Source organism: Geotrypetes seraphini, chromosome 15, assembly GCF_902459505.1.
Source record: "Geotrypetes seraphini chromosome 15, aGeoSer1.1, whole genome shotgun sequence".
Taxonomy (NCBI): Eukaryota; Metazoa; Chordata; class Amphibia; order Gymnophiona; family Dermophiidae; genus Geotrypetes; species Geotrypetes seraphini.
Genome location: NC_047098.1, coordinates 69809388 through 69821321, shown reverse-complemented (window position 1 = coordinate 69821321; position 11934 = coordinate 69809388).

Genomic DNA, 11934 nt, shown 5'->3' with positions numbered 1-11934 from the left:
GAAAACTACCTTTCCCAGCGTGCAAAGCGAGCACTACAGCTATTTTGCTAAAGGTAGCTTTGCAGTTCTAACGATTAGCTGTTTCAAATATGCTGCTGCTCATACTCGACAGAATGCTGATTCACCACGTAGTGGAGGCTCAGTTTTACTACAAACCTGGCAGCATGCTGGGTGATATTTGTAAGAATACCATGACTGGAAGGGGATCATCTAAGAGGCCCCCCTCAATCCTAACTCTTTAAAAATAGAACTCGGTAAATGCTGTGTCCAATTAGTTACAATGGCACCAGCCAGGGTTACATTGCTGAGTTAAGCAGACCTGGATTTAGGCCTTGGCAACTACATTGGATTTAGCAGGGCGGGGGCTCCTCTACAGCCAGGAGAATACAGACATAAGAGAAGCTGGCACTTTAATTTTGTAAACTTAAAAAACATCATCAACATCAGGTAGCATTATGGGCTAAAGACCTGGAATAACTGCTTATGGGGAATTTAGGAAAAACCTAAAATCATATCTGTTCCTGAAGTATTTAGGTAACTGACCTGTACAATCTCTAGAGCTCTTTATCACTAGCCCTTAACTTTGTTAATTCTACTCAGCCTATAGCATCTTTTAAGCATTGTAAACCGCATAGAACTTCAGGGTCCTGCAGTATATAAACTGTTATTATTATTAATACTGCAGGGAACAAGACAGCACAAAAAATAACTTCCCAATGTTCAGCAAATCATGTGCACACAATTAGTGATCAGCATTGGAAAGTTACTTTTCAGTAAGGAGAAAACATGCTTGGCTCATGCACACAAGAGCTGAGGGTAAGCAAAGCTCCTGTGTGCATGTCCAATCAACAGTGGTGTGTTAAACCAGAATTTCTCAACTTCTTCAAGCCAAGTACCCCTAAGTACCCCCACCCAAGCTCCACCCCAGACCCCTCCCCTATAATAATAGTACAGTACTAATTGTAATCAATTTCTTCCATTCATTTCTCATGTACACACAATATAATCTTTTATTAACAATACATAAGGGTAACCGCAAAATTAAAAAACACACAGAGAAAATGTTAATTATCATTTATATTTGGGTTTTTTCAAAGAGGTCAAGGCAGATGACTTTAAAATATGCAATGTCACCTCAGTAACAACTATAGAAAAATAGCCAAAAATAGTACAAAATATAGACAACAGATATAAATTCTCAAAACTGACACGTTTTGATCACTAAATGAAAATAAAATCATTTTTCCTACCTTTGTTGTCTAGTGATTTCATTAGTCTCTGGTTGCACTTCCTTTTCTGAATGTGGCGCAGTGGTTAAAGCTACAGCCTTAGCACCCTGAAGATGTGGGTTCAAACCCACGCTGCTCCTTATGACTCTGGGCAAGACACTTAATTCCCCCATCACCCCAGGTATATTAGATAGATTGTGAGCCCACCGGGACAGACAGGGAAAAATGCTTGAGTACCTGAATAAAATCATGTAAACTGTTCTGCGCTCCCTTGGAAGAATGGTATAGAAAATTAAATTAATAAAAAAATTAATTCTGCCTCCACGCATCTTTGGACCTCATTCCCTTCCCCAACCAACATCTCTGCCCCTCCATGACTCTAACTTTTCTTCTTCTCTGCTCCACCCCCATTGGCAACATGTCTCCCTCTCTCTCTCACTGTCCTCTCATTCTCTAACTTGCTGCAAAGGGAGTGGGGAAAGAGAATGAGATCCAGGGTGCCTCTCTCCCATTCCCTCTACTGCCACATCCAACATTTGTCCTTCCTATTCATCAGTCCAAGATTTCTTTTTCTCTACCTCCTGCACGCTTCCTCTCATCCAGTTCTCATTCCCTCCTCCAACCCAACATCTCTCTCCCTCTGAGTCCAACTTTTTACTCTGCCCTCTCCCCCTTCCCCTAAATGTGTCATTTCTCCTTCCCTCCCCACACATTTCTCCCTCTCCATGAGACCAACACTTTCTGTCTCCTGCACACTTTTTCTCTTTCTCCTCGCCCCTTCCCTCAAGTGTGACATCCCTCCTTCCCATCCCCCAATCTATCTCTCCCTATCCCCACTCACAAGTTCTTGCCCCATGCCTTCTCCTCCACACCATGTCCATTTTTCCCTCTCTCATCCTGCAACAATTTTCCTTCTTTCCCCCCATTCCCATTCATATGTTCTCTCTCCATGCACTATTTCACCCTCCCCTCCAGCGTGCAGCACCTTTCCTTTCCCTCCCCTTCTCCTTCAAGTCCAGCAGCACCTTTCCCTTCCCCTTCCCTTCTGCCAGGTCCAGCAGCACCTCTTCTCCCTTCCCTTTCCCTCCCTCTTGTCCAGCAGCACCTCTCCTTCTCTCTATGTCCAGCAGTACCCCTTCTCCCTTCCCCTTTTTAGCAGTACCTCTCACCTCCCTAGCAGAAGCTCACTGCATGCTTTTAACTTCCCCACGCAGCTTCTGCTAGCATTAGTTTAGCTGCGTTTCCATCAGGCAGCTTTGGGGCCTTTGCTAGGCTGGCCCTCTTCCAATGATGCAACTTCCTCTTTTGAAGGAGGTGTGCTGGCCTAGCAAAGGTCAAACAGTGAGCTGCTGCTGTTCAGGGAGGGAGGCTGGGGAGAGAAGACGAAGAAGGCGGGAGATACATGAAGACAGGAGGGAGACATACATCGCCGGCGCTGGATAGATGTGATGGAAGGAGGAAGTTGGGAGACATACATCGCCAGCGCCGCGTACTCCCTACAAGCGGCTCATGTACCCCTGCGTGTCGAGAAACACTGGATTAGATAATAAGTGAAAAGGAATACAGCAATGTTCCCTTTAAGCTGCATGTCTGCACACTTTTTGGTAGCAGGTCACACAGCCAGCACACCAGGACCACTGGCCATACCCTGCTGCTTCTGCCTGTGGTTTGTGAAGAAGGAAATGTGGCTGGAAAGAAGGAGGAGGAGGCCTGAAGAGGAAGGGACATGAACTTAGGACACAGAAGAGAGGGAGGCACATTGGGTTACGGGAGGGAGGGAGAGAGGCATATTAGAACATGGGAGGGAGAGGAGTATTGAGACACAGAAGGTAGGGCGGAAGCATGAACTGAGACGAAGGAAGGGGGCACAAATTTGGGACACAGATTAGAGAGAGGGAACATGTTGGGACACAGAAGGAAGAGAGGGAGTACAAACTTGGGAGAAAGGCTAGAAGGAAGGAGGGGGCACAAACATGGGACACAAAGGAGGGAAAGGGCATGAACTTGGGACATAGGATGGAGTGAGGGAGAGAAAGAGATGCTGAGGTGGGGAAGGAATAGAAAGCAAGGGTGTGATTGAGAGGGAAAGAGATGATGTACATGGGGAAAGGAAGAAAGAGGAGAATTGGGCATAGAGAGGAAGAGAATTGTTGGACATAGTGGTGGGAGAGAAGTGAAGAGAGAGATGAGAGGGAGAAATGTTGGATGCAGTGAGACAGATGGAAAAGGGATGCAAAAGGGAGGAATGTTGGACTTGGAGGTGGAAGGAATGGCGATAGAGATGTGGCATAAACTGCCGTTGAGACAGACATGGGAGAAGACATTGCTTGCCCTGGATCGATGGCATGGAATGCTGCTATTTGGATTTTTGCCAGGTACTTGTGACGTGGATTGGCCTCTGAAGATGAGATACTGGGCTATAGGGATGCCTTTCTGCCATTCTGAAACAGGGCGAGATCAGCACCTGTGTAAGAGTTATGAATTATTCCTATTCCCTCTCCCCTCTTGCCATGTAGCCGGCCATTCTAAAGCAAGGAAAAATGTTAGCACCTTGTGACAGAATGCTGAGGCATTCCCCCCTCCCCTCTTGTCACAAGACCCCTGTCACATATTAACCCTTATCTTACGCTGTCCTTATTTGGAAAGGACATCAGCTGACAGGCATTGCATACTGCAAAGACTCAGGTTCTGTCCACGTGTTAATCAGGCCTTTGTCTAAGTGCTGAGTTGGAGGGTGATCACCAGGTAAAGCACGAGGTAAAGGGAGGATGATCACGATGTAAAAGCATGTACCTTTGTATCCACCAATCATTAAATGTGTAAATGAGGGAGTTACTATGATGTCATTAGCTTAGAAGCATAATAAAAGGGACTCGGAGCTAGCCATTGGCAGTGCCTCCATCCTGTGTGTGTGTGTGTTTGCTGTGTTCCATTCCTACACTGGGCTAGATGGATCATTGGTCTGATCCAGGCAGGCTATTCTTATATTCGTATGGTGTGGTGCCGGAGACGGGTGACAGGAGAAATGTTGGGCATGGGGCTGGTAGGCAGGTGTGAAAGATGCTGTACACAGTCCAGGGGATAAGAGAGGGAGAAATGTTGAATGTGGTAGTAGAGGGAGTTGGAGAGATGTACCCTGGATCTCTCTCTCTTTCCCCACTTCCTTTGCAGCAAGGGAGGGTATGAGAGAGAGAGAGATGGTGGACAGTGAGAGAGAGGAAGACATTGCATATGAGGGTGGTGGAGAGAGGAAGAAATGCTGTACAGGGGTGGGGAGGGGAAAAAAATGTGCTTTGTGTAGTTTAATTTTGTGGTTACTATTATGTATTGTTAGTAAGATTATATTGTGTGTATATGAAAAATGAATGGAAGAAATGGCATTTAGTACTATTATTATGAGGGTGGGGTCTGAGGCAGAGCTTGGGCAGATCTAGGGCAGGGTCTAGGGTGGAGCTCTGGGATGCACTGAGAGTGGCCTAAGACTGGCCAGATCCCATGGGAGTGGCTTTAGGTATCTGGCTAATCAGAAACGCCACTCCCAGTAGGCATCCCTCTGGCGGCCTTGCTTTTAAAGGTCTGGGGGGTCCAGGTGAGCTTTGAGGGTTCGGGGTTTGGGGGGTCATGGGCTCGAGGAGGATGCCGGCAGGAGGGAGTGGGCATCACTCCTGCCAGGGATGTTGTGGGAGGGATGTGCCAGCAGGAGGGAGTGAGCATCCTTCCTGTTGGGGATGTTGGGGGTGGTGCGCTGGCAGGAGGGATTGGGCATTCTTCCTGCTGGGGATTGTTATGCGGTTTGCCGCAGGAGAGAGTGGGCATCACTCCTGTTGTGGAAAATGTGTGTGTGGGGGGGGGGGGGGTGGCGGCGGGAAGAAATGGGCATCCCTCCTGCTGGACGACTTGTGGTGGAGTTTGAGGGTTCCCTGCTATGGCCGCTCAGCTGATTGCAGCAGGGAGATTTCCTTGCCGAGATCAGTTTAGCGGCCGAGTCTATTTGAAATGACCAGTATTTCAATGGTCTGCATTTCAGGTGCTTTTCATGGCCTTAGGGAGATACCTAGGGCCACTTGAGCTTGCCTAAGGTCACTTCTGGGAGAAACCATGTCAGACAAGCAGGGAGGCGCCTAGCGCAAGCTTAAGCATCCCTAGGCGCCTCCCTGCACCTGCGACAAACACGTACAGTGTAGGCGGCCTGCCTCATATTTTTTTTTAGAGAACGTGCATCCCAATTTGCTTGTTAGACAGTGGTAGGACGCCTACCGCTGCCTACAGTCGGGACGCCGTTTATAGAATATAGCCCTATGTGCATAACATATGTTACCTGTGCACGTTTGTGCTCTCCCATACACTGCCCACTTGATCACCCACCTGTAGAATGTAGATTTTTGGCATTTATACATATATCTATTCTGCCCACACAAACACCAGCATTCTGGTCACTTACAACCTATTTGCCACATACAGTATATGTTAGCACCTTCTTTGGAGCATTACCCTCTTTGTGGCTAGTTTCTGTAGGTAGGAGGGGTTAACCTCCAATTAGAACAAAAGATGACAATACAAGAACGTATAAGAACATAAGAATAGCCGTACTGGGTCAGACCAATGGTCCATGAAACCCAGTAGCCCATTCTCATGGTGGCCAATCCAGGTCACTAGTACCTGGCCAAAACCCAAGGTGTAGCAATATTCCATGCTACCGATACAGGGCAAGCAGTGGCTTCCCTCATGTCTTTCTCAATAACAGACTATGGACTTTTCCTCCAGGAACTTGTCCAAACCTTCTTAAAACCAGCTACGCTATCCGCTCTTAACACATCCTCTGGCAACACATTCCAGAGCTTAACTATTCTCTGAGTGGAAAAATTTTTTTATTCCAATTGGTTTTAAAAGTATTTCCATGTAACTTCATCAAGTGTCCCCTAGTCTTTGTAATTTCTGACGGAGTGAAAAATCGATCCACTTGTGCCCATTCTACTCCACTCAGGATTTTGTAGACTTCAATCATATCTCCCCTCATCCGTCTCTTTTCCAAGCTGAAGAGCCCTAAACGTTTTTGTCTTTCCTCATACGAGAGAAGTTCCATCCCCTTTACCATCTTGGTCGCTCTTCTTTGAACCTTTTCTAACGCCACTATATCTTTCTTGAGATAAGGAAACCAGAATTGAGCGCAATACTCCAGATGAGATTGCACCATGAAGCGATACAGGGGCATTATGACATTCTTAGTGGAAAAGTTCAGAGGGGTCGAAAAGAGCATGACAATGCAGTAGAATTTTATAGTTTATAATTTGAATAAGAATGAACAAAAATCTGGATTTCCTATTTTACTAGTTTTAAAATGTCTTTTTAACTTTGAGTCTTTGCAGCTTGATCATAAGGTCATTAATACACTATCCTGCTCCGAAAAAGTTTACGTTGGTTTGTCTCAAGGACAATGCCTCCAAATGGGTAGTTTTATGCATATCTTTACAGTAATGAGACTTGCTCCTAAGCCAGGGATGTGGAGCATAATCTAAGTCTCAAATTTACTGCTAGAGCTCACTGTCTGCATTGTGCCAGAGAGCCTTCTTCTGGAATTCGTAAGATGTCATATGCATAGACAATCTATGCTTGAAATTTCATTTTAATCAATCCATTGACATCCAAAACAAATGAGAAAAATGTCTGTATCCTGATTTTTTGCCACACTTTTGATTTGCTTTGTGAGGTCTGATTATGGACTGTTCCATGGGACTGATAAAGAATATTCAAATGTAAAATCAGATTCCTTTATCCCTTCTTTTCCATTGCCACATCCTCCCTTTTTTCTTTTACTGTGACTTTCCCTGTGCTCTACTGCCCTTTCCCCTTTTTCTCCATGCTGCACTGTCATCCCAATTTTAAGGTGCTGATTTAATACCAGTGGCACAGTGATAATAAAGAAAAATATTTTCCACATTTCTGCACTTTATTTGTTGCTAATAAAAGGGATGAATGTACAGATATGAACAGGGAAAACCAGAACTGGAATAGGATCTCTTTAGGAGCTGGAGTTCTTGACCCTTGCCATCACAGGGCGTTACCCTGCGACAATTAGAGCTTCCAGCTGGCTCTGGAAAGTGCTAGGAGCAGCAGCGCTACCAGAGGGAGCTTTATTAATGAAGCTGTCTGATCAAGGCACCAGATGGCAGCTCCTTATTTAAGAAGTCTGCACGAATACCGCATGGGCAGCACTTAAAAGCCGGGATATAAAAAGATCCAGAACCCCTCCCTTTTCCAGACATCTCTTCTGTGCTTTGGCTCCAGAGGACACTTGGTATGCAACATGGAACTATACATAGGACAGGAGGATAAACCAGAGAGATTTTTTTTACGGCTCATGTAATACAGGAATTATATATTTCTCTTGCTCTTCTCCTTCTCAGTAGTATTGATGACATGTGCCATTTGTTTTTTTGGACTTGCCCTGCAGTAGCCTAGTCATATTTACATTCTATGTAGGCATATGTGATTCAGCCTGATTGCCAAATGTTTTTTTTTCCAGGACAACAGGGGCAAGCTAAGACCAAGAACTCTTCCACCTTCACTTCTGTAGGAGTGAGAAACTGGGAAAATGATCAGGTTTTGAGATATCTGTTCCCTCCCAAAAGATGTTGAGGCAGAAGCTGATCTCGGCCCTAGTAAAACAAAAGTGAGTTGATGTTAATTTGATAAACATCAGTAGCTACTAGTCAGGGAAGAATACATCAGAAATCTAAAACCATTTTTTGCATCACTACTGATTATTTACAGGTTGGGTGATGACATTATGAATGGTGAGTCACAGGACTCTTGGTTTCAGTGTCATAGGGCTCTCGTTAGCACAGTGCAGCAATTAAAGCAGCCAGTATAAACAGAACTCCCCTAAGACAGTGCATGTGCTGGTTATAGAATAGAAGCCAACTTTTGAATATGATTGGGAGTACCCAAGTCATAACTCACAAGAAATTTTCCCTCATTCAGAAAATAAAAAAATGAAGGAAAAACAAAATACATGACCAGCCCACACCTTAATGTTAAGAGCAGGGCAGGGGAACTACAGACCGGTGAGTCTGACCTCGGTTCCGGGGAAAATGGCAGAAGCGCTGATAAAAGACAGCATCGATGAGCATTTTGAAAGAAATAAACTTCTAAAAACAAGCCAACACGGCTTCTGCAAGGGGAGATCGTGCCTAACAAAATTACAGCACTTCTTCGAAGGAATTAACAAATGGATGGACAAAGGGGACCCCATAGACATCGTATATTTAGATTTCCAAAAAGCCTTTGACAAGGCCATGAACGCCTATTTCAGAAACTGAAGAACCATGGGGTGGAAGGAGACGTACATAGATGTTTCAGAAATTGGTTGGCGGGTAGGAAACAGAGGGTAGGAGTGAAGGGCCACTACTCGGACTGGAGGAGGGTCACAAGTGGTGTTCCGCAGGGGTCAGTGCTTGGCCCTCTGCTATTCAACATATTTATAAATGATATAGAAACAGGGACGAAGTGCAAAATAATAAAATTTGTAGACGATACCAAACTATTTAGTGCTGCTCAGACTAAAGAGGACTGCGAGGAATTACAAAGGGACCTGAATAAGCTAGGGGAGTGGGCGACAAGATGGCAGATTAAGTTCAATGTAGAGAAATGTAAAGTATTGCATGTGGGAAGCAGAAACCCGAGGTACAGCTATACGATGGGAGGGATGTTATTGACTGAGAGTACCCAAGAAAGGGACTTGGGAGTAATAGTGGACAAGACAATGAAGCCGTCGGCACAGTGCGCGGCAGCCGCTAAGAGAGCAAATAGAATGCTAGGTATAATCAAGAAGGGTATTACAACTAGAACGAAAGAAGTTATCCTGCCGTTGTATTGGGCGATGGTGCGCCCGCATCTGGAGTACTGCGTCCAATATTGGTCGCCATACCTTAAGAAGGATATGGCGATACTCGAGAAGGTTCGGAGGAGAGCGACGCATTTGATAAAAGGTATGGATAACCTTTCATACACAGAGAGACTGGAGAAACTGGGGCTCTTTTCCCTGGAGAAGAGGAGGATTAGAGGGGATATGATAGAGACTTACAAGATCATGAAGGGCATAGAGAAAGTGGAGAGGGACAGATTCTTCAAACTTTCAAAAACTACAAGAACGAAAAGGCATTTGGAAAAGCTGAAAGGGGACAGATTCAAAACCAATGCTAGGAAGTTTTTCTTCACCCAGCAAGTGGTGGACACCTTGAATGTGCTTCCAGAGGGCATGATAGGACAGAGTACGATAATAGGGTTCAAGAAGGAATTGGACAATTTTCTGAAGGAAAAAGGGATAGAGGGGTATAGATAGAGGACTACTACACAGGTCCTGAACCTGTTGGACCGCTGCGCGAGCGGACTGCTGGGCACGATGGACCTCTGGTCTGACCCAGCAGAGGCACTTCTTATGTTCTTATGTAATGTGAACTTCTTAGGTTTAAGCGGGGTATAAGCTTTTAAATTTTAAAAAAATAAATAAATCAAAAGTTATAGTATCAATCCTCCTATTTCCTACTACGCCGAGCCTACTGGACACCCCTTAAAATGTCAAAACTGAAGAAAACAAATACAGAAGATCTCTGTTGGCCCTGAAGAATGTGCATAGGAACACTAAAACATATGATATTTGAATGCCCTCTGTTGAGGGACTATTGAAATCAAGTATGGAATCGCATCTCATCAATGTTCACACCTCACAGCTAGCATACCTGAACTAGGGCTGCTTTTACCATTGGAAGCGTCTCAATTGGCTCAACTACTCATAACAATCGCAATTCAAATAATCCTTGCAAACTGGAAATATTTTTCTAATGTTTCATACAAAGAATGGTGGAGCAGTTGGCTTGTATGCAAGATATGAAAGGGTAGCAGCTGAACGTAAAAACTGAATCAAAAGGTTGACAAAAATGTGGGTTTGTTTCACTTATCTGCAGTTTCCAGTGAGCTAGATTATAACATCTCATCACTGAACGCATAAATAATCACTTCATAGCACTTGAGCTATATCAGGGATCTACTAGATAATGGGATCTACTAGATAATGTAATTGTAGCTTAAGATACTCTGTCACTTGTGCTTATATATTATGTTACACATGACTGACAAGGTTGTTTGTTAATAGGATTTATTTTGATTCTGTGTTCTTTATCTGCATCTGTATCTGCAATTGGCCCTGCCATTCTCCTCCTCCTCACAACTTGTCATACTTTCTTCCTCCCCCTCTCTGTGTCTCTCCAACCAGCCCATATACACTACACTCTATTCCCCTAATTTCTTCTTCCCCCTCTTTACTCCTCCTAGGCGTTTTTGACTTGGACAAATTTTTGGTCGAAAATGGGGTATAAAGATGGACGACTTAGCAGTCTGGACGATCAGACAACTGGACATACAGTTAGACGATTTTAAAAAAATATATATATGTTGGATGTATTTTTCAAAAATGGACCTTTTCCCATGTCCGACTTTTGTCCAACTTTGAGTGACTTGCGACTTAGGCCCAAAACGGACTTAGATGTTTCTTTTGATTATTCCCCTCCAGGTGTTTTCCTCACAAAAATACAATTTAAAAATTATCCAATTGCATAAATGGTTTATAAACCAGAGTGAATGACTGAAAATATTTTCTTCTTGTAGTATTTTGTCTTTGGATTTCTGTGTATCACCAATTTTTATAAGACGGAATGCTTGCTGAGAGTTTAGCTACAGCAGATGCACCACATCAGCATCCCTACTCCTAGGAGCAACTACGAAGCAGATAAGATCAAACAATGAGAAGGGAGTGCTTATTTTCTGGTTTCCTCTTCCAGCTATCTGATGGGCTGCCGGTGAGGGGAGAAGGGGGCTGTGCCTCCTTCCCTGGTCACGTGACCTGCAGCATCTTTTCTGTGGGGATTTCTTGCTTTCCAACATGGCAAACGAGCAGGGATAGAGCACGGCCTGATTGCTATCACACTGGAAGAGCTGCTGTTTAATAGGAGGGTGGAGGAGAGTGGCTAGCGAAGAGCAGAGGGCAGTGTTGGTAAGTAGGGGGTCATCATCCATCCTCAGAAACACTGGAAGGAAATGCAGGCTGAGGATGTTGTCTTCAATGGGGAGAGAGGGAGCACAGGCTGCTTCGCTCACTGACATATGTGCAGCTCCAGCAGGCTCTGATACCGTGCAAGATTCTATAGCAGGAATACGCTTGCAAAAGGAGCAGAGAGAGCTGTGCAGATTGGATGATATTTTCCTGGTTTCTTGCATTACCTAAATACCAGTAAAGGTTTGCCTTCATCTTCCTTCCCATACTCTCCATCTTCCCACTTATTTCTTTTAATTTATTCATTGGGATTATTTCTGTAGCTATCTGTGACCTGCTGGTGCTGAAGAAGAGGGAATCAGAGAAAACTGGCAAAGCTGTTCCTTTCTACTTATGGAAAGTGTCTTGTATCATCCTAATAATCCAGCATTCATCATTGTTTTAAGCAGTAGCCGGGCTTGCAAGTCACTGCCAGGCTCTGAGTACAATTAAAACTCTGAAGTGACTTTGCAGATATTTAAAAAATAATAACAGTAGGAATTACAGCATTTCATTTATTCTTTTCTAAATATTGTTATTGCCCTTCACTCTCCTGGCTGTGTACTCTCTATGAGGTACAGATCTGGATTACATGTCAAGTACATGGGAAAATATAAA